Source organism: Cervus elaphus, chromosome 27 (genome assembly GCF_910594005.1).
Source record: "Cervus elaphus chromosome 27, mCerEla1.1, whole genome shotgun sequence".
Taxonomy (NCBI): Eukaryota; Metazoa; Chordata; class Mammalia; order Artiodactyla; family Cervidae; genus Cervus; species Cervus elaphus.
The window spans coordinates 33,256,517-33,275,910 of record NC_057841.1 but is presented as its reverse complement, the minus strand read 5'-3'; the positions used below and the strand labels follow the sequence as shown (position 1 = coordinate 33,275,910).

At 40.8% G+C, this 19,394-nt stretch overlaps 1 protein-coding gene across 2 annotated transcripts in view; it reads right to left on the bottom strand.

Moving 5' to 3' along the window:
• The window catches only part of CHST9 (carbohydrate sulfotransferase 9), a 285,080-nt gene that overhangs the window by 119,737 nt on the left and 145,949 nt on the right, over window positions 1–19,394 (bottom strand). Inside the window, exon 1 of one of the 2 annotated variants that reach the window (XM_043889203.1) lies at window positions 3,096–3,303. The exons of the other annotated variant lie outside the window; for it this stretch is intronic. The gene's annotated coding sequence lies outside the window, so the exon portion shown is untranslated. Of the gene's footprint in view, window positions 1–3,095; window positions 3,304–19,394 lie in introns of those variants that run through there. 2 annotated transcript variants of the gene reach the window in all.

The window sequence follows — 19,394 nt, the reverse complement described above, 5'->3', positions numbered from 1 at the left end:
TGGTCCCATCACTTCATGGCAAATAGATGGGGAGACAGTGGAAACAGTGGCAGACTTTATTTTTCTGGGCTCCAAAATCACTGAAGATGGTGACTGCAGCCATGAAATTAAAAGATGCTTACTCCTTGGAAGGGAAGTTATGACCAACCTAGACAGCATATTAAAAAGCAGACACATTACTTTGCCAACAAAGGTCTGTCTAGTCAAGGCTATGGTTTTTCCAGTAGTCAGGTATGGATGTGAGATTTGGACTATAAAGAAAGCTGAGCACTGAAGAATTGATGCTTTTGAACTGTGGTGTTGGAGAAGACTCTTGAGAGTCCCTTGGACTGCAAGGAGATCCAACCAGTCCATCCTAAAGCAGATCAGTCCTGGGTGTTCATTGGAAGGACTGATGTTGAAGCTGAAACTTCAATACTTTGGCCACCTGATGTGAAGCGCTGACTCATTTGAAAAGACTCTGATGCTGGGAAAGATTGAGGGCAGGAGGAGAAGGGGACGACAGAGGATGAGATGGTTGGATGGCATCACCAACTCAATGGACATGGGTTTGGGTAAACTCCGGGAGTTGGTGATGGACAGGGAGGCCTGGCATGCTGCAGTTCATGGAGTTGTGAAGATTCGGACACAACTGAGTGATAGAACTGAACTGAACATCAGAGACTGAAGTATGTACTCAGATGGTTGCGTGTCCTACATTATAGAGTAAACTTGTTGAAAACAGTAATGATTCAGTCTTACTACTTTTCATAATCTCCCCAAACTTAGTTCAGTGTTGTGTATAAATATGCATTGAATTGAACTTCAATGTTTCTTTTTTTTTTTATTAGTTGGAGGCTAATTACTTCACAACATTTCAGTGGGTTTTGTCATACATTGATATGAATCAGCCATAGAGTTACACTTATCCCCCATCCCGATCCGCCCTCCCACCTCCCTCTCCACTCGATTCCTCTGGGTCTTCCCAGTGCACCAGGCCCGAGCACTTGTCTCATGTATCCCACCTGGGCTGGTGATCTGTTTCACCATAGATAGTATACATGCTGTTTTTTTGAAATATCCCACCCTCACCTTCTCCCACAGAGTTCAAAAGTCTGTTCTGTACTTCTGTGTCTCTTTTTCTGTTTTGCATATAGGGTTATCGTTACCATCTTTCTAAATTCCATATATATGTGTTAGTATGCTGTAATGTTCTTTATCTTTCTGGCTTACTTCACTCTGTATAAGGGGCTCCAGTTTCATCCATCTCATTAGGACTGGTTCAAATGAATTCTTTTCAATGTTTCTTTTAATATAATGATAGGATGTTGGACTCAGGGTTCATATAATCAATATAGGCGGACTTTCTTGCTACACGACCATGTATTAAATAACTATGAATGTTCTCCCATGGTCATCTGTGGAAATGGCATGAAATGTCAGCATACAAGCTTGCTTCACACAACAGAAATTAACTGGCTTTGGCCAGAGCCCCTAAAATTAATGAGTTCAAACCTCACTGACTCAATGGACATGAGTTTGAGCAAACTCCGGGAGACAGTGAAGGACAGGGAAGCCTGGCCCGCTGAAGTTCACGGGGCCACAAAGAGTCAGACGTGACTGAGTGACTGCACAGCAACAACAAACCTCACATCCGGTGAGCCAGTTCTTCTCTTACACTTTAAAGAAGAAGGGTTACTCAGTCGTGTCCGACTCTTTGCAACCCCATGGGCTGTAGCCTACCAAGATCCTCTGTCCATGGAATTTTCCAGGCAAGAGTATTGCAGTGGGTTGCCATTTCCTTCTCCATGGAATCTTCCCGACCCAGGGATTGAACCCAGGTCTCCTGTATTGCAGACAGACGCTTTACTGTCTGAGCCACCAAGGAAGCCTGTATATACTTACAAGATTGATTATGATATTAAATGCTTGAGTGGCATACACAATCTAATGAAACAAGATCTTACCCCATCATCACATTACTTTATTCTGAGTCATTCTTGTTTTCTGTGGTAGAGTATGCTTCATCTGTTGAAACTTGGTATAAGCATCATATTAAGTGAATAGGTCTAGAGCTTTGATGGGAAATCAATTTTTTTGAAAAAGCATTTCACAATCCTTGTTCTGAGGGTTTGAGAGCTCCATGCAGCGTGCTTAGCACTCTGAGCCAAGGAGAGCTCCCATTCAAGTGAGGAAACACAAAGATGTCCATAATGTACTTTTCTGAAAGTAATTCTTCTGGCCGCCCAATAAATTTATTCAGTTGGTTATCATTATCCTTGACTAACATAGAATAAAAGACTGAAATGTTTGGACAGTTTCCTAAGGTCGTGTGGCAATTTGTTGTTAAAACTGAAACAGGGTTACATTTCATGAATGAATGGATTTTTTTCTCCAGCTATACCTTTTAAAAATGTGATTATCGACACCCTCTTAATTTTACATAAAGATATTTTGATGCAAAAAAATGATCACAGTGATGTTTAGGTCTTTTGCTGTATAATATTCAATTGCTGGGTTAAAGTTTATCCCAACATTTTATTCTGTAACAATGGTTTGGTCTCACTTTACCTTCTCTTCTCTTTCCTTCTAAAATCACTTGAATATACAATTATTAAATCAATAGTAACCACAATAACAGCTAACCTGTACTGAATTCTTATTAAATATTAGACATGATGCTGAGCACTTTATGTGAACTTCATCTAATCTAACACCAGAAGAATCCCCTGGAGCGTGACCTGGACTTCTGCTTATGGAATAAAACAATGTATTTCTTTTTTACATAAACTACACCTATCATCATTATCATCATCTACATTTCCTAGTTTCAGTCCCATTAAAGTGGATTAATGGAGAACTGAAAGACATAAAGCAGAAGCCTTTCAGATTTGAGTTTTTTCCTAATATTTTACCATTTTATTTTCACATCTGATTCTGTAGCATTTTATTTTTAGTAACTCAACTTTGAGTCTTACCAAAACAGCTTCATAGAAATAGCAACTGTTTTATGTATCTGTATGTCATTGGTTTTATATAACTTATAATTAAACAGTTACATTAACAGATACAATGGGGACGAAAACAACTAGTTCTTGGTCCGTATTCATCCTTACTGGTGGGGTCAGATGTTATAGGTGGGCTCAGGGGACAGCAGGTGAGACCCTGGTGGCCAGCTGGCTGGAAGCATCAGTCAGTAGATTATGTCTAGGAAAGCAAGAGAGTTACTTAGTCAGGGAACTCATTTTAGGAAGGCGAGTTCAAAGAACTTTTATTGTACTTGATACTTTAACTGAGTAGGCATTACTTTGATAAAATCAAAAGATAATTAAAAAGAATAAAAGCAGAAGGAGAAAGAGAGTAAGTTTAGGGAGCTTTCCCAGGATGAGTAAACTAGAGTTAGAACTGAATTTGGCTCTAGAATTCAGCCTCCAACTTCAGCAGTTCAGCGTTCTTTCCCTCCATCCCATGAACCTTAGCACAGAGAAAACTGTGGAGGATTGAGTGGAGTGTTACCACCCAGGAAGGGGGTTTGAGACCACTTGAGCATGGTCAGCAAGAGAACACAGTAACAGAAGAGAGAAGAAGCCAGAAAGAAATGAGAGTCTTAGAAGTTTGCAAAAGAAGAAACCTGTGATTGTGTTAACCTTAAGTTAACCCAAGTATTTCTTGATCTTGGGCCTCCCTGGTTCAAAACAAAAGGGGTTTCAGTAAATATATTTGGCCAACCGATACTGCCAACTATTTTCAGAACCGGTTTTTGCAGCTCTGAAATTGAAGAAACCCTGAAAGGGCACCCCTCCCCACCAGCAAACAATAAACAACACAGAAGAACCTCTGACCCAATGGCCCCGTGGGAAGCCAGGTGTGGAAGCACTTAGTGGAAATCTGTGATGACAAATAGCATTTAAAATGAAGTCATTTGAATCTCAACCCCACTTTCTTCTAAGCCTTGGGCTTTACGGTTTCTATTTCCATCAAGTCTTTCTTTGAGCAAGACAGCACTAGTTTTGAGGAACTTCCTAGCCTCTGGTAAAAAAGAAACAAGTCCAAAATGGATTCACTCATGCTAAGCCCATGTCACCAAGCAGAAACTTAAGACTTAGCCTAACTGTAGTTTGAATTTCCCCTAGGAATGTAATCCTAACCTGTCAGTTTGGAATTTTCTGGTCAGCACTGATGACGTAATTAGCCACAGAGACCCTTTTCATCCACCAAAGGAAGATACTGTAATCTGATCCTTCCTTATCCCTTCCTCTTTCTGCCTAAACAACCCTTCCATCTTGTACAGCACCCTCAGAGCTCCTCTCAACTTGCAACATGGAATGTTGCCCAATTCCTGAATCGTTTAATAAAGCCAATTAGATCTGCAAATTTCCTCGGATGGATTTTGTTTTTTAACACCTCCTGGAAGGGATGATTTTAATAGCTGCTTTAAAATGCCTCAGAATGGCTTATGCTTCTCCATTAAGTATTAATGATTTCCAGTTTATGTTAAATGCTTCCTATGTTTTTGTCCTTGGCATTTCCCAAATTGTTTCCTTCAAGAAGAACATTAGAAAGGTATTAAGATTTCTATGACTTCATAAGAAATTCATAAGAAGGTTAAGATCGCAAGTGGCTATCCTTTCCATAAAATTATGCTAAGTAGTGCAAATGGTTCGGACATGGGACATCACTTCTATGCACTTTCAAAAACAGCTACTTCAATTTTTAACTGATGTGGCTTATAATTATTGCGATCATTGAGCTATAAACGCAGTTGAGATTTAGAGTCTCCTTCATATAAAACAGTATGTCATTTCAATATCTTTTGGGAAACAATATTGCACACAGTGCATGTGTATGCGTTTTCAGTTGCTCAGTTGTGTATGACTCTTTTGCAACCTCTGAATTGTAGCCTGCCAGGCTCCTCTGTCCATGAAATTCTTTAGGCAAAAATACTGGAGTGGGTTGCCATTTCTTTCTCCAGAGGATCTATCTGACCCAGGGATCGAACCTGTGTCTCCAGCATTGAGGGTGGGTTCTTTACCACTGAACCACCAGGGAAGACCAATTATAAATATTTGCTTAATTTGTTTAATTAACATGCATGCAATGGGTATGGGTGTATGGGTAAACTGTTGATTTCATTTTCTAAAGATTGCAAAATTAGTTAACTAAAGGAAACACACATGAAATAGAGAGGCAGGGCAAGAGCCAATATCCATGTGTGTACAGAGCACCCCACTCTAGCCAACGCAGCTTCTGTGCTCTGCCCTTGGCTGAGTGCAGGCTCCCCGCGCAGGGGGACCCAGCACTTTACAGTATGAAAGTGAGAGTGAAAGTCGCTCAGGCGTGTCCAAGTCTTTGCGACCCCATGGATTACACAGCCCATGGAATTCTCCAGGCTAGAATACCGGAGTGGGGAGCCACTCCCTTCTCCAGAGGATCTTCCCAATTCAAGGATCGAACTCAGGTTTTTGCATTGCAGGCAGATTCTTTACAATCTGAGCCACCAGGGAAGCCCAAGCATATTGGAGTGGGTAGCCTATCCCTTCTCCAGCAGATCTTCCCGACCCAGGAATCGAACCGGGGTCTCCTGCATTGCAGGCGGATTCTTTATCCACTGAGCTAGCAGGGAAGCCCACTTTATAGTATGCTGTGTGTAAAACAGAGAACAGATCTAACCATATGCAGCGAGGCACTGAGAGAGACAGGAAGAGCCCAAGCGGCAGCCTGGAAAATGAGAAGAGTGCTGAAAAGGGGCACGTCTGACTCTGCAACTATCCCAGGGGGAACCACCGAACTCCGCTTTGCTGAGCCCTGATTCCTCACCTACAAAACATGTCCATTTTGGTTTTGGGATTCTAGGAAACAGGGCAGTCACCAAATTTTTCCTATTTATGCCATATTTCATCAGCCTTGCCCCCGTTAAGTGCTGTCATATACATCGCCTCTTCTGATGGTCACTGCTATCACTTGCTGGCGTCTTATCCCGCCTCACTCCTGCCAGGCCATCTCGCAGAAATTTCACCGCCTCTCCTGTCGCTCACTGCCCCCTGTACTTGATTCAGTCCCAAGTATATACACAAGCTTAGCTCTGACCTCTCCTGAACTTCAAACTCTGCTTCTCCAAATTCTAGCTTCCATATGGTTGTTCTATTGTTGGATCAAATGCGACCAGACTTGAAAGAAACTCGTAATCCTTTCCCCCAAACCACGGGTCCCTCTGAACTTGCACGTATGTGTCTATTATACAGACTTCTCTGCCAGTCAGGCTTGCGAACCTGACATTCCCCCCCATCTCCTCCCCACACCCATCTACAGACAATCACCTTCTGATCTTTTCTTTCTACGTCTCAACACTCATTCTCTTTTATATGAGCCCCCCACCATCAATCCCGCCAAGAGCCTGAGCACATCAAAGTCTAGACTACTGCAGTGGTCTCCAAACTGATATCCTAATTTCAGTCTCCACCCTAATATTTATATACCAAATTAATCATGTAAGAAATCATTTTGCTCATGCTAATCTCCTCCTCTAAACCTCTTTGCTTCTCACTGTTACCAGATCTCATCTAACGCTGCACTCATCCAGTGCTCATTAAAAGAAGATCACTGCTTACGTGTAACTCCCTACACAAGGCCACGTCCATTTCGAGTCCTAAGTCTGAAAAAAGCCTACTCTCTTCCTTGTGTTTGACAAAGTCCCACACCTTCTTTAACCTTGATGACCTCATCTCTCCACATTTAGGATGATCCTCTTCTGAACTTTAGTAGTTATTGCTTGTTTGGGATGCAGGCTAAGCCAGGAGCAAACAGCATGCCAGGCTAGGCACTGATGGATGAAAACTCATTTGTTCCTTGACCTGACCTGGTAAGTACTAGATGCTTATTCCTCCTTTACAGGTGAAAGCACGGCTCAGAGAACTTGTCGAGGTCACAAAGCTGCCAAGTGTTGGATCCAAACCTAGGGGGTCCAGCCACAGAGTGGAGGCTCCTAACCCTTATGCCACCATCTACAGAAGCCTCCTCTGTGATAGAAATCACTGTGTCAGGAGTCGGTCCTACATGCAAGCTCATTAAGGAAAAGCACTTTGACTCTGTTCTCCCTGAACCTCTGACCAGAACACAGACATGCTGGGTGTGAGGATGCTAAGAGGCGCAGGAAGCCTTTAGCAGTAAAAAACAATGGCAAACCTGTACAAGGTCTGCCCTGCTTAAAATACATGGAGAAACACATCTTCCTTCTTGACCTTTCCTATGTTCTCTTAAAAGCACTGCTGCATATTTCACAGGTCAGAAAAGGGGGTAACAGTCATAATAAAAATACCTGGTACTTTTCCACATTTCAGAATGTCAACCAGACAATGAGGAAAGATCTTCGAATGCTGTAACCTTTCTCCCTCACTATCTTTTCTTCTTTCGTCATTCTCTCAACAAATATTTGTTTCATGTACACTACATGCCAGAAAAATAAACCTCTGGGTGTTATTAACATTTCCATCCCAGATGCTAAAAGACAGAGGCAAGTAATAAAAAGTGATATTAAAAGTGATGAAATGACTGCTAAAATGTATTGTGAACACAGCATGAGCTAGACATTAGGGACTTGACAGGTATTTTCTCCCTTAGTCCTCTTAACAACTCTATGAGATAACACTATTATTATCTCCATTTTGCATATAAGGAGACTAAGTTGAGAGAGAAAGAGAAAGGTCATATGACTCCCAAGGGACAGAGGCTGGATTCCAGCCCTGGTCTTGAAGACTTGAGCTTGCACTCGTAACCTTAACTTTGGAGTAGATTCAGCTGCAAGGCAAGCAGAGGTCATATGCAAAAGTAGTTTTACTTCCTTTGAAAAGGGTCCCACACAGAGTGTCAGAGTCCAACAGGGATGCTCCGAATGTCAGCAGACTGCATCCCAAAGCAGGTGTGTGACTTTTAACAAGTTACTCTCTCGGGGCTTTATTTAATTCATTCGTAAAATGAAAAATTAGCACCAGATCATCTCTGGACTTCCTCCCAAACAGGGATCTTACATTATTCTAGAGCAGCAGCTGTGGGGCAGTGAGAGCTCTCTGATTTTGGAGTCAGAAGAACTAGGTTTGTTTTAATAACCGGCACCCTCATCAGAGCCCCCAGCACACGGCTGTGCATCCATCCCTTCTGGCTTGTCTTCTGTGACAGCTGCCTCGAAGACAATCACCAGCCAGACAGCATCTGGAAACACAATGATCTGCTCTTTTAACAGATTTTTAAGTGCACAATACCTTATTGTTGACTATAGGTACAGTGTTGTACTGCAGGACTGGAGAGCATTTCGCCTGACTGGAATTTAATGCCAGGAGATTAATAACTCCTATTTCCCCCTGCCCTCTGCTTCCGGTGACCACCATTTCGTGCTTTGATTCTATGACTTTGACTATTCAGAAAACTAAGATCATGGCATCCGGTCCCATCACTTCATGGCAAATAGATGGGGAAACAGTGGAAACAGTGGCTGACTTTATTTTTCTGGGCTCCAAAATCACTGCAGATGGTGACTGCAGCAATGAAATTAAAAGACGCTTACTCCTTGGAAGGAAAGTTATGACCAACCTAGACAGCATATTAAAAAGCAGAGACATTACTTTGCCAACAAAAGTCCATCTAGTCAAGGCTATGGTTTTTCCAGTAGTCATGTATGGATCTGAGAGTTGGAATATAAAGAAAGCTGAGTGCCAAAGAATTGATGCTTTTGAACTGTGGTGTTGTAGAAGACGCTTGAGGGTCCCTTGGGCTGCAAGAAGATCCAATCAGTCCATCCTAAAGGAGATTAGTCCTGGGTGTTCACTGGAAGGACTGATGTTGAAGCTGAAACTCCAGTGCCTTGGCCATCTGATGGGAAGAGCTGACTCATCTGAAAAGACCCTGATGCTGGGAGGGATTGGGGGCAGGAGGAGAAGGGGATGACAGAGAATGAGATGGTTGGATGGCACCACTGACTCAATGGACATGGGTTTGGGTGGACTCCGGGAGCTGGTGATGGACAGGGAGCCCTGGCGTGCTGCGGCTCAGGGGGTTGCAAAGAGTCGGACTCGACTGAGTGACTGAGCTGGACTGAACTGATCTTAGGTACCTCATGTAAGTGGAACATGTAATATTTTGTGTTTCTGGGTCTGGCTTATTTCACTTAGCATAATATCCTCAAGCTTCATCCTGCTGTTGCCTGTTGCAGAATCTCCTTCTTTTTAAAGGCTGAATAGATTTCCATTGTATGCATATACCACATTTTCTTTATCCATTCATCTGTGAATGGCCATTTAGGTTGTCTCCACATCTCGGCTATGGTGAGTAATGCTGCCGTGAACATGGGAGTGCAGATATCTGAGATCCTGATTTCAATTCTTTTAGGTAAATACCCAGAAGAGTGATTGCTGGACTATATGGTGGTTCTATTTTCAATTTCTGAGGAAGCTCCATGCTGTTTTTTCATAGTGATTGCCCCAATCTGCATTCACACTGACAATGAGTATGTAACTACCTAGGAATTCAAGATCAAAGACTCAATTTCTGCTTTCTTTATTGCCTTGTTCTATGGCTAGGTGTTTTGCTCTTTGATTGTGAGACTTACACTGGTGTCCAATATTCCCTTGTTGTAAGTTCTTTTATTTTCCCCTTTATTTTTTGGCCATATCATGTGGCACACAGGATCTCAGTTCCCCGACTGGGGATTGAACCTGCACCCCCAGCATTGGAATCATGGAGTCCTAACCACTAGTCTGCCAGGGTAGTCCCTCCCTCGTCATAAATTCTAGCTGAAAAAGAGCTACTCTCGTAAAATAATGTACCTGATTTGGAAGGGTGTTCACACCATTCCCTCCCTTCTGTGCATTTTTGGGATTGTCTGGCTAACTAGCATGATCCACAACAAGCCTTTTATTTTCATCTGAAACATAGACTCTTTATGCTTTTGACCTACAGACTTTCTTGGAGTAATCTCATCCACTCTGTTGGCACTGATGATAACTATATTTATACCACTGACCCCCACATGTCTAAACTGTGTCTCTCACCTGAGCTACAGGCTGAAATAAGGACATGCTCAGTGCGCATGCCTGTAGGTCTCCCCAAAGCAATAAAACTGTGCCTCCTCCAGTCTGAAGTCCTCCTCTTCTAATGATGCTCCTGGCCCAGTGCTCACTCTCCGGGATTAGTGCCCCCAGTCATCCTTGGAATTCCTCTCAAATCCCCTCACCCTCACTTGCTATTAATAACCACGTGCTGTCTATTCTTTCTTCAGACTTTGCTTAAATCCACCCACTTCCCCAGCCTCACTGTCGCTTCTCTAGTTCAGGCGGCTATTATTTCTTACCTAGATGATTGCAGTAGATCATCAAGAAGCATCTTAGCTTGGGTAGGTAACAGTGATCTCAAATTTAAGTTATCCAAAATAGAGAGCTCTTCTTATCCTCAGCTCCTCACTTTAACATTATCCTCACTTTCTTGTGGTCATCGGAATTGAACATGCAGAATCTCTCAGATCTGCACATGTTACACTACTCACACAAGTTCTCTAAAAAATAGAAATCAGTCACGTCTTCGCCTTTGTGTTTACATTTCTATTAATATCAGCAAAGATGAACTAAAAGTTTAATCCTGTCTTCCATCTTAAGTGTAAATCTCTTACTTTTCACCCGCAACTAATATTTCCTGTCAACACTGTCTCATTAGTGACAATGCTAAATTTGATACTTTGTTAGTGGAAAGAATATGATGTCTAATTTATACTGCATGGGATCCTACTGTATTGAATCTGGACACAAAAGATTCTCCAAATCTTTTGGAGAGAAAAGATTAACAATGCAAGCTGATCAGAGGCATCTGTTTGCTTTATCTATTTCTGCCAACAATTACTATATGTTACTTCAAAACAGGAGATAATGAAATCCATCTTTCAGATCATTTAGTCTTTGATTGACTTTTACAATCTCTCAATAACTTAACTGCCAAGTTTACATGTTTCCTGAAAAATTCACTGAAATTCACAGATTGTGATTATAATTAGAAGACTAAGAATATGACATTATTGGTTCTTCAGTGTGAAACCAGGATCTAATCCAGATGTGTTAGTAAGTTGTGATTTAAAGCCTTCTGCTATGGAGTTTAAAAAGTAATCATTTGATTATCTCTGTTTTCTTTTTCAAACATGGAAGAGGAAAATGATTTTTTCTTATTTTCTTGATAAACACCAGAAAGGTAAACTGAATTCTAGGAATGCATTTACATTTTACCTTTAAAAAATACTGCACATTTGCATGAGGATAAAGAAAAGAAGAAGAAAGAGAAACTCTCTAATATATTCAACAATCAAAAACATCATTCTATGATTTCATCATAGCCATTTATGTACTGGGTATTTTAGGCCCAAAATTATTTTAACTGAACCACTGTCATGATTTTGTAACACTTATCATTTAATATTAAAAAAAAACAATAGTTACACAGGAATTAAGTATGAGTTACATATTTTTAATATGGGGCAAATTTATTTTTTTTTTAGTTTACAGTGATGATTCTATAAACATGTTGATTAAGGATCTTTTGAATGCTATCACTTGACTTTTCACAAATTCTCTTCTAATTCCCAGGAAGTCAACACACAGCTGTCCTCTAGCAAACAATGACCACTACTGTTCATGGCTGCTGAGAAGGCCTGGCTACAGCAGACACTGGGAAAGCATGCAAACACTTGTTTGGTTCATTTTGCAATTAAAAAAAAAATTGAACATTCCATGACAGAGACTGTCACTCATATCCTATTATTTTCTAAAGTGCAGAGGCCCCTATAATAATGGCAAAAAAATTTACTGATAAATGTGCTTGATTGCAATTAAAAGAGATGCAACAGAGAATAGTGTTAAAGGTGTGAGATAAATGTTAATGACATCCTGAATCTCTTTTCAGTCCAATTCCCCAATTATTTCTAAATGTGGATTCCCATTTCCAACCCCACAGAGGCAGGTAGGAGAGGAATTGTTTATTAAAACTGTATTTTTTCCCTTGTATTTACATGCATTTAGAAGGTAACAGCAGAATGCTGAAAATCAACAAGCACCATAAAGACAGAATTATCAAAGAAATACTGCTTTTTGTGCTTTGTTTTTAATGTTGCAGTGACCTGAAAAGGTATTATAATATTTGTTATCTCTTTAGGCAAATAGACTCACTCCAAGGCAATCAATGCAAACATTTCATGCAAAGATGGGCTCAGTAAAGGACAGAAATGGTATGGACCTAACAGAAGCAGAAGATATTAAGAAGAGGTGGCAAGAATACACAAAAGAACTATACATAAAAGATCTTCATGACCCAGATAATCACGATGGTGTGATCACTCACCTAGAGCCAGACATCCTGGAATGTGAAGTCAAGTGGGCCTTAGGAAGCATCACTACAAACAAAGCTAGTGGAGGTAATGGAACCCCAGCTGAGCTATTTCAAATCCTGAAAGATGATGCTGTGAAAGTGCTGCACTCAATATGCCAGCAATTTTGAGAAACTCAGCAGTGGCCACAGGACTGGAAAAGGTCAGTTTTCATTCCAATCTCAAAGAAAGGAAATGCCAAAGAATGCTCAAACTACCACACAATTGCATTCATCTCAGACACTAGTAAAGTAATGCTCAACATTCTCCAAGCCAGGCTTCAGCATTACATGAACCGCGAACTTCCAGATGTTCAAGCTAGTTTTAGAAAAGGCAGAGGAACCAGAGATCAAATTGCCAACATCCGCTGGATCACTGAAAAAGCACGAGAGTTCCAGAAAAACATCTATTTCTGCTTTACTGACTATGCCAAAGCTTTTGACTGTGTGGATCACAATAAACTGAGGAAAATTCTGAAAGAGATGGGAATACTAGACCACCTGACCTGCCTCTTGAGAAACCTATATGCAGGTCAGGAAGCAATAGTTAGAACTGGACATGGAACAACAGACTGGTTTCAAATACGAAAAGGAGTATATCAAGCCTGTAAATTGTCACCCTGCTTATTTAACTTATATGCAGAGTACATCATGAGAAATCTGGGCTGGAAGAAGCACAAGCTGGAATCAAGATTGCCAGGAGAAATATCAATAACCTCAGATACGCAGATGACACCACCCTTATGGCAGAAAGTGAAGAAGAACTAAAGAGCCTCTTGATGAAAGTGAAAGAGGAGAGTGAAAAAGTTGGCTTAAAGCTCAACATTCAGTAAACTAAGATCATGACACCCGGTCCCATCACTTCGTGGCAAATAGATGGGGAAACAGTGGCTGACTTTATATTTTTGGGCTCCAAAATCACTGCAGATGGTGACTGCAGCCATGAAATTAAAAGATGCTTACTCCTTGGAAGGGAAGTTATGACCAAGCTAGACAGCATATTAAAAAGCAGACACATTACTTTGCTAACAAAGGTCCATCTAGTTAAGGCTATGGTTTTTCCATTAGTCAGGTATGGATGTGAGAGTTGGACTGTAAAGAAAGCTGAGCGCTGAAGAATTGATGCTTTTGAACTGTGGTGTTGTAGAAGACTCTTGAGAGTCCCTTGGACTGCAAGGAGATCCAACCAGTCCATCCTAAAGGAGATCAGTCCTGGCTGTTCATTGCAATGACTGATGCTGAAGCTGAAACTCCAATACTTTGGCCACCTCATGTGAAGAGCTGACTCATATGAAAAGACCCTGATGCAAGGAAAGATTGAGGGCATGAGGAGAAGGGGATGACAGAGGATGAGATGGTTGGATGGCATCACTGACTCAATGGACATGAGTTTGGGTAGACTCCAGGAGTTGGTGATGGGCAGGGAGGCCTGGCATGCTGTAGTCCATTGGGTGGCAAAGAGTCAGACAAACAGGGTGACTGAACTGAACTGAAAGGCAATCAAGATTCATCTATCATGGACCTGAAGACAAAATTCAGAAAATACCATCCCACCCCTCTACTTCCCCCAAACAATCAAAACAAATAATTTTTTTTTTTTAAAGTGTGAGATTTCTCTCCAACTGAAAAACAGCTCCAGTGCTTTGCCCTTAACTCAGAGTCATAAGTAATAAATATTCTTTTAATAGTTCTTTAACAAATGAATGAATAAATGAATGACTTCACTTCCAAATGGAATCAGGATGCAGAAATTTATATGCAGAACTAATGAAATCTGTGCTTTAATTTATGGATAAGGAAATGCTCATGGATCGAGGTTGGCTATAGACAATCCCCTGCACTTCCCAGTGTACTTATTGTACTCACACAGTGTACAATGCACTGTGTAAGGTTCTCATATCCTTCTTCTGTGTGCTTCCATTTTTCCGGTTTTCTCTTGCCCTCCCCTTCCCATCATTCTCAGGGACCTCCTTCCTTTGGAAACTCACAGAGCCATTTTCAGTGTGTGATAATTTAACAAGGGCACATGTTCCTTCATTTGCTTCTTCAAGAATGAAATATTGACTTCTTTCAGGTCCTGTGGGAGGTCCCAGGAACAAAACAGAACCATACAAGCAACCTCTGTCTTTGTTCTCAATACATTTTCCCATTTCATCCAAAAACCTAGCTCAGAAACCAAACAAATAGAACCTAGCACCAGCAAGGATCTTAGTCTCTGCACAGGCATTGCAGGACAGGGCTTGCTGCTGATCCAGGCTCCCTCAGTGGGACCCCAGGGCCATGACAGTGCTGTGTAGATGGAAAGTATTCAACAATGGGGAGCTTGCTAAATACATGTAGGAAAAAAAAAAAAAATAAATACATGCAGGAGCTCACCCAACAAATACATATTCAGCACTTACTAGCACCAGGTGATAAGGCTACACTGATAAAAAGATAACCAAGTGCCTCAGCCTCAAGGACAACGGGGCCTAGAGCAGTGCTGTCCACCAGAACCCCCATGATGATGAAATGCTCCGCTCTGCACCGTCTCCCGTGGTCGCCCCGGCCACATGTGACTATTGAACACCTGCTGTGTGCTTCCTACAACTTAGGAACTGAATTGTAAATTTTAATTAACCTGAATTCTAACTTAAAGCTGAATGAAAAGATGCTCAACATCAATATTAGAGAAAAGCAAATCAAAACTACAATGAGGCATCACCTCACAACAGTCAAAATGGCCATCACCAACAAATCTACAAACAATATATGCTGGAAAGTGCGTGGAGAAAAGGAAAGCCTCTTACACTGTTACATTCCTACATGGGAATGTAAATTGGTACAATCACTATGGATAACAGTATGGAGGTTCCTTAAAAAATTAAGAATAAATCTATCATATGAGCCTGCAATCCCACTCGGGCATATATCTGGAGAAAACCATAATTCAAAAAGATACATGTGCCACAGTGTCATTGCAGCACTATTTCCAATAGCCATGGCAAGGAAGCAACCTAAATGTTCATTAATGGAGGAATGGATAAAAGAGATGTGGTGCATATATACAATGGAATATTACTCAGCCATTAAAAAAGAACAAAATAATGCTACTTGCAGCAACATGGATGGGCCCAGAGACTGTCATATTGAGTGAAATAAGTCAGACAAAGAAAGGTAAATATCATATGATATCACTTATATGTGGAATCTAAACAGTGGTACTAACGAACTTATTTACAAAACAGATGTAGAAAACAAACTTATGGTTATGCAGTGGGGAAAGGGTAAGGGAATAAATTGGGAGACAGTTCAGTTTCTCAGTTGTGTCCGACTCTTTGCAACCCCATGAACTGCAGCATGCCAGGCCTCCCGTCCATCACCAGTTCCCGGAGCTTTCTCAAACTCACATCCATCAAGTCGGTGATGCCATCCAACCATCTCATCCTCTGTCGTCCCCTTCTCCTCCTGCCTTCATTCTTTCCCAGCATCAGGGTCTTTTCCAATGAATCAGCTCTTCACATCAAGTGGCCGAAGTAGTGGAGTTTCAGCTTCAGCATCAGTCCTTCCAATGAATATTCAGGACTGATTTCCTTTAGGATGGACTGGTTGGATCTCCTTGCAGTCCAAGGGACTCTCAAGAGTCTTCTCCAACACCACAGTTCAAAAGCAGAAAGCATCAATTCTTTGGCACTCAGTTTTCTTTATTGTCCAACTCTCACATCCATACATGACTACCGGAAAAACCATAGCTTTGACTAGACAGACCTTTGTTAGTTAAGTAATGTCTCTGCTTTTTAACATGCTGTCTAGGTTGGTCATAGCTTTTCTTCCAAGGAGCAAGTGTCTTTTAATTTCATGGCTGCAGTCACCATCTGCAGTGATTTTGAAGCCCAAGAAAATAAAATCTGTCACTGTTTCCATTGTTTCCCCACCTATTTGCAATGAAGTGATGGGACTGGATGCCATGATCTTAGTTTTCTGGATGCTGAGTTTTAAGCCAAATTGGGAAACTGGTATTGACAAAAACACACTAGTATATATAAAATAGGTAACACTAATAATAATGACCTACTATATAGCACAGGGAGCTCTTCTCAATATTTTGTAATGACCTATGGGAAAAGAATCTAAAAAAGATTGAATTTCTATATAACCAATACACTTTGCTATACAGCAGAAACTAACACAACATTGAAAATCAACTATACCATAACAAAAAAATTAAATCAAAGCAGTGTACAACAGTTTTCTATTAAACACACTTTGTTGTTTTGGTGGGACTACATTTTTCCTTTTGTATCATATGATCTATTAATTTTCATTGTATGCCTGGCAAATGTATAGTTTCTAACATCACATTTATTTTAATATTGATTACATGTTCAAATGATAATATTATTAAAATACTAAGTTAAATGACATATTTTTAAATTAACCTCATCTATTTCCTTTTACTCTTTAAAATGTGGCTATTCAAAAGTTTGAATTTATATCTATGGTTTGAATTATATTTCTAATGGATAGGACTAATCTAGAAGAAAGCAAGAGAGAGGGAAGAAAACCAAATAAGCAAACAAATAACTGTGAAGCCTAGAGAATCTTACAAATCTAATAATTTTCTCTGCCTAAGTTAAAATCTTATAGGGTACCCTACGATCACAATGAACTGTGGAAAATTCTGCAAGAGATGGGAATACTAGACCATCTTACCTGCCTCCTGAGAAATCTGTATGCAGGTCAAGAAGCAACAGTTAGAACTGGACATGGAACAACAGACTGGTTCCAAACTGGGAAAAGAGTACATCAAGGCTGCACACTGTCACTGCTTATTTAATTTATATGCAAAGTACATCATGTGAAATGCTGGGCTGGATGAAGCACAAGCTGGATTCAAGATTGCCAGGAGAAATATCAATAACCTCAGATATACAGCTGACACCACCCTTATGGCAGAAAGTGAAGAAGAACTAAAGACCCTTTTGATGAAAGTGAAAGAGGAGAGTGAAAAATAGGCTTAAAATTCAACATTCAGAAAACTAAGATCATGGCATCCGGTCCTATCATATCATGGCAAATAGATGGGGAAACAATGGAAACAGCAACAGACTTTATTTTGGGGGGCTCCAAAATCACTGCAGATGGTGACTGCAGCCATGAAATTAAAAGATGTTTGCTCCTTGGAAGAAAAGCTATAACCAACCTCGATAGCACATTAAAAAGCAGAAACATTACTCTGCCAAAAAAGGTCCGTGTAGTCAAAGCTATAAAAGTTTTTTCAGTAGTCATGTATGGATGTGACAGTTGGACCATAAAGAGAACTGAATGCCAAATAATTGATGCTTTTGAACTGTGGTTTTTGAGAAGACTCTTGAGAGTCCCTTGGACAGAAAGGAGATCCAACCAGTCCATCCTAAAGGAAATCAGTCCTGAATATTCATTGGAAGGACTGATTCTGAAGCTGAAACTTCAATACTCTGACCACGTGATGTGAAGAACTGACTCATTGGAAAAGACCCTGATGCAGGGAAAGATTGAGGGCAGGAGGAGAAGGGGACAATAGAGGATGAGATGGTTGGATGCAATCACTGACTTGATGGACATGAGTTTGAGAAAGATCCAGGAGTTGGTGATGGACAGGGAAGCCTGGCGTGCTGCAGTCCATGGGGTCGCAAAGAGTCGGACATGACTGAGTGACTGAACTGAACTGAACCATATGATCCAACAATTTTATCTTTAGGTATATACTCAAAAGAAATGAAAATGCAGTCTTGAAGAGATATTTATACACTCATGTTCATAGTAGCATTATTCAGAATAGCCAAAAGGTGGAAGCAACCCAAGTGCCTGTTGATGGATGAATGGATAAACAAAATTCCTTATACACATTGAATAGTATTCAGCCTTAAAAGGCAAGAAAACCCTGACATATCCTGCAGCATAGATGTACCTTGAAGATATTATGCTAAGTGAAATAAACCAGTTGCAAAAAGACACTGTATAATTCCATTTATATGAGGCACCTAGAGTGATCAAATTCATAGAGATAGAATGTAGAATCTTCTGGGATGTAAGATTTAGTGAGTTTCTAGGTATTGTGACTCACTGGAAAAGACCCCGATGCTAGGAAAGACTGAAGGCAAAAGAAGAAGGGAGCAGCAGAGGATGAGACAGTGAGATAGCATCATCGATTCCATGGACATGAATTTGAGCAAACTCTGGAAGATAGTGGAGGACAGAGGAGCCTGGTGAGCTGCAGTCCATGGGGTTACAGAGAGTCAGACTCGACTGAGCCACTAACACTTTCACTTCATTAATAACTCCATGGTGAAGATGTATAAGCAAATGCAGGTCAGCAAAGATAGACAGATTCAAGAGACAGTCTGTGAGGACTCAAACAAGATAAAGATGTTGGAACAAATACCATGGGCCGTGGTCAGGATCATCATCTATAAATGGTTCAAATGAAAGCCAAGACACTGATGATCACATGGAACAAGATTTAATTCTTTTTTCTGGAATCAGTCATGTAGTAATTCATGGCCCTTCATTAGCTCCTCAGTATAAATGAGTTGATCAGATTACTTAGCTGTTTCTAAAAGAGTCCCCCGGGCTCTGGTTCTCCCCAACATCTACCTCCCTTCCCGGTTCTCTTTACTTCAAACCAGGCTTTGCCTCTCTCAGAGTCCCGGCAATAGCCACTCAAGTCATAACCTCACTTCTGGGGTGAGCCGTCTGCAGGCGTTTCTTGTTTCCTTAGAGTCTCCTGGCTTCTCTCCTGCCCTTCAAATCCTCTTATCAGGGAATTTTCAGTGAGATAGTAGGACAATTTATACGATTGATTACTGTATTACTCAGCTCAAATGACTATGTTCCCTGTAGGTGGTTTTCAGTGACAGAGCATACAAGTATATCACTCACAGCTGATTAAAATGTTTGTGATCATTTCTATGAAAAAAAAAAAAAGTTGGGCATCTGTTCTTTTGGTTAGAAATACAAGTTCATTGTTTTCTCTGTGGGAAAATCAGGTATGACTTAAGACTCCT